Below are 4,795 nucleotides of genomic sequence, written 5' to 3' on the forward strand. Positions count from 1 at the left end.
ACAAGCGATCGCTGATGGATAACGTGCTTGCGTATCCTCGCATTAATTAAATGTTTATGCGATGATATTTGTGAGTGTGTGTGTGTGTGTGTGTAGTGATAAGAAATTTTTTGCATTTAAAATTCATTGAATTAATATTTCAAGTTCTCATAGATGACAAAGTCAAGAGTCTACGACTCTAGTTTCAATAGATTTCGAGAAGATATGTCTATGGCTGACCATTACTCGTTCAGTTTGTGTTGACGTTCTTTTACATATTTTTGTTCATGTTCGATCGTATTGAGTATATTTATATCAAGAGATGAAAGGAATGCAGTTCAATGACTTGTGAGAGTCAAAGTGGCGTTTAGGGTGCATGAGCCATTTGTATCTATCGTAGCCTGTTAGTTCGGCTACCGGTGATGAATACTTTTGCTAGCAATCACTGCTATTGCTCTCACTCATGATGTTGGTTTGGATGCAAGTGTTTATTACATTTTGATTAAAAAAAAAAGGGAGAGAAAATGTTTCCTTTTTTTTTTTATTATTTATTTAACTTTCAACTTAGTTTTGTGGCCTTGAGATAGTTGAAAAACCTTTGTTTAGTTTTAATTAATAGTTTTATTGTTTGAAAACATTGAACCACACAAACAATTTCTTGCACTCTGATAATTTAGCAACAAATTATCTAAGTTTTGCTGGTAGATTCTAATTTGCAGATGTAGAACAACAAGCAAACTTGTTACACACAATAACATGTAAATAATCACCGCAGAAATGCGAGAAAGCTGTTTTCAACAAAATGGCGCCGTTGGTTTCTCTTTCGCTAAAATGTTTTTATTTTTTATTTTTATTTTTTTTTTTTCTCGTCTATTCCTTTTTCGAGTTAACTCCGGTGACTGTATGGGTAAACATATATATGTATATATATATATATGACATTGTATACGGCAAGTTTGTCGCGTGGATGTATACGTCTTACTTTTAATATTAAGGTACATGTGTATATAGGGCAAATTGCTTGTTATTGTGGCTTTTCGCTTTTTCCTATGCAAACAGTCTAAGTGTTATATAAGGGTTACGTCTGTTGCAGATGCCGCTTGCGTATGTGCATGCCGATGACAAACAAATGTATTAAAGGTGTTGGTTGAGGAAAACTAAAAAAAAAAAAATTGTTAAAACCGTGTCGCGACATTGTCGACAATGTCTCACTGCTTGCTCCCTTAATAAATGATTTCGGTTGGGACGGAAAATCGTTTTTGTTTTGTAATTGAAATTTCAGAAAGCAGTTAAAACATATCAATCAACGCATCGGTTTTACCAAAGTAGAATGAAAATGTTGTAACTTTTGCAATTAGTTTGAAATTTTTCGGTTGAATGTTTTTACGCCTTAAATTAATGTAATTTTTGCCATAACATTATATGAGAAATATTTCTTTTTTTTTTTTTTTTTTTTGGTTTGATACCCATCACCGACGGATGAAGGGTATATATATTAAGAATCTCTCACAAAGTATATATATGTTCTTAATTAACATTACATTTTAAATCGATTTAAGTATGTCCGTCTGTCTATTTATCTGACGTAAGTATTTTGGCTGACTGCAAAAGTGAATCTTGTACGCATGTTGATGTTGAAAATGGGTCGAATCGGTGCAAAGCATATGCCCACAGTACCACGTAAACAGAGAATTCCTCCTTCCGTCCTTCAAGAGGAATAAACATTTAATTTTTTGCTCATTAGTGATGAACTGCAGCATATTCTACGGGCAATGGCAATGTGTAGCATTTGTGTACAAACAGTGGAATAAATTGACCACGCCTACCCATTACTATAGTGTATCAAAATTTCAATTACGCATAGTAACAAGCTTCAAAAACTTCATAAAGTATACAAATTCTTGCACCTAAACATGTCCGCCTGTCAATCTGTCTATTTGCGCCATTTCGTAGTACTTGTGGTAAACTTACTCCGGTCAGCGAAAATGAAGATATCGCTTACAAATTTGGAACTGATCTAAACTTTTCAAAGGAGACGGCTACAACGCCCACATGCCTCTACGACAAAAACGTTCGCTTTGAAAATAGAAAAAAATTAACTGCGCTCCCTCCATAGTATAGAGCATGAAAACTTTTTATTTTTTTACTTCTTTTCGCTCTTTTTTTGAGGTAAATAGTGATGGGTATAAAAGATTCGATCCCGACCCAATTTAATTTTCTTAATTGCGTTTTTTTTTTTTGTAGCTTGAGCCCGCCATTTCCGAGATATTTTGACAAATATGAAAAAACTGAGGGACTGAGGGACTGAGGAACTCAAGGACGAACGCTATTGAAACTAGATTATATCGGCTACTTTCCATATAACGGCCCATTCAAAAACAATTTCAACAATGTTTTTAAAAAATATAAAATCAATGTATCGCAATTCGCATCGGATGGAAAGATTAGTGCAACAACGTCTCAAGTTCGTCATTCCTAAAACAAGTAAGTAATGGAAAAAAGACGAGCTTCCAAAATCTTAAACTCTCTATTATAGTAATTAGACAGCAAAACTTGACCGCACCTTATTTCGATCATTGAGATCAATTTTTAATCCCCTCCCCAAAGGGTTCTTATGAACTCTAACCCTTCATAGGACAACAAAGTTTCATTTTTTGTACTTTATAGGGCAAAAAGAAAGGTGAAGAAAGACGAAACTCTTTGATAAGAAAATGAATTTTATGTTATGTTAGGTTATGTTTTGTATCCCTTTGTACCCCGCATAAGAGACATATGATCGTGAAAATAAATGAAGTAATGCGAATATTCTTGCGGTAGAAATAAAACAGAGTCCACAAAAGCTGAAAAAGCATAACTTAATGCAATTTCGTAGACGAAGCTTATAAAGCATAAGGGAATGATTTAATGATAATAATCGGCAAAGTCTTGTATAACTTTCAAATGTTTCAAAGCTTAATTCATTTCAAGTTTATTTGCAAGTTGCTTAAGACTTGAAAGTTTTTTTTTTCAAGTTCAAGAAAGTTCAGGTAAAACTTTTTGATTTAGTTAACTAGCAATTACGCAATGGATAAAATGGCGCTGTTGTTGTGTTAATGCAAAATTTGTTTGAGTTGAAAAAACTCTTGAGTTCAGTTTCACGCATACGTAACTCTTTTTTCAGCAAATTGCGAAAAACTCATTGGTTAACTTAAGAGTAGTGAACGTAAGAGAAGATAATTTGCGATAAAAAGAGCTGAGATAAATAATTAGAGAGAAATTGCGAAAATTAGTTTAAAAAGGATATAACAAAATAATTGACACACTGAACTCGTCCGATATAGATAAGTGCTGTTCGTATTTAAACGATTGTAACATTTTTGCATTTAAAAGACAAGTTTACGCTAAAATATGCAGCAGTCTTTGAATTAATTTCAAAGCCACGCATGCCATGCATGCCATGCCATGCAACGTGTGTGTGTGTGTGTATAGTTGTTCAAATTGGGCACAGATTTTTGATGGTACGTTGAAAGCATAAATAAATTGCTTTTGGAATCTATATAGAGAACATGACCTAACCTAATCCAAACTGAAATACCTAAAGTAGGCGTAAGAAGCCAATAGAAATCCATGAGCATAGTTAATGTTGCCTATGATAGCGTCATGTAATGTTATGTTATTTCAGGGATAATTATTATTATTAGTTGTTGTTGTTTTTTTTATTTTTAAATACATTAAGTATGTATGTATGTATGTGTGTGTGTGTGTGTGTGTGTGTGTGTGTGTGTGTGTGTGTGTGTGTGTGTGTGTGTGTGTGTGTGTGTGTTTAAAAATAATTAAATAGGAAATTTTTATGATAATTAGCTTTAATATGAAGTTTTCTGCTAAACAATTCTCGAACGTATTTCGAGTTTCTCTAATCTAATGGAGTACAGAGAGAGTGTCTGTCTTGTTCCGAAACATTTTGAAATATCAACATCAGCGTCTGTATATGTAAATGCTTGGCATTTTATTTTTATTTCCATTAAGTCATTTTATGAGTTAGTGATTTATGTACGTGTACGTAAGTAGAACACCGCACAATTGTGTAGACATACTTATGTAAATACGTGCATCATCGATATGAGTGTATGTATATATATATATATATATGTACATATATATGAGCAAAAGATGCTTGATAAGCTGGGCTGATTGAGAATAAGCAGATGAATAGTTGTAGCATCAGTAGTAGTAGTAGTAGTTGTAGTAGTAGTAGTAGTAGTAGTAGTAGTAGTAGTAGCAGTTGTAGCACTCGTAAGTACTTGACATTAAAGTATCTGAATTATCATCGGGCATATCAATATCCATATTATCGTTATCGTCTTCATCATCATTATCGTCATTTGCATCGTTGTGTTTGTATTTGTGCGTCCATATTATTGGCTTTTAACTACTCAAATATGTAAATACATTTGATCTCTATAAACAAGCGTATGTATGCATTATAAATATATATATGGAGTAACACTTATATATATATATATATATATATATATGAGAGAGTATAAATATTAATACCTGTACAGTTGTTTAGGATGACCGCTGCTTGATTACGTTTTTTATGCATGGTTTTGTCTTTCGATTTTCTTAGATATCAGGACAAGTGAATCGTTTGCAACAAAAAAACAAAAAAAAAAAGAAAAAAATCCCAATCTATTTGGTTATGTGTTGTTTTGTTTTTGTCAAATTGTTTCTCGTCCAGCAGTCCTTGAAAGATGAAACATTAAGATTACTTGGTTATATCCTTTGCCCGCACACATTCATACCCACATATCTCTATACGTTTGCATGCATATAT

The sequence above is a fragment of the Glossina fuscipes genome, unplaced genomic scaffold (assembly GCF_014805625.2).
Source record: "Glossina fuscipes isolate IAEA_lab_2018 unplaced genomic scaffold, Yale_Gfus_2 1, whole genome shotgun sequence".
In the NCBI taxonomy this organism is placed as follows: Eukaryota; Metazoa; Arthropoda; class Insecta; order Diptera; family Glossinidae; genus Glossina; species Glossina fuscipes.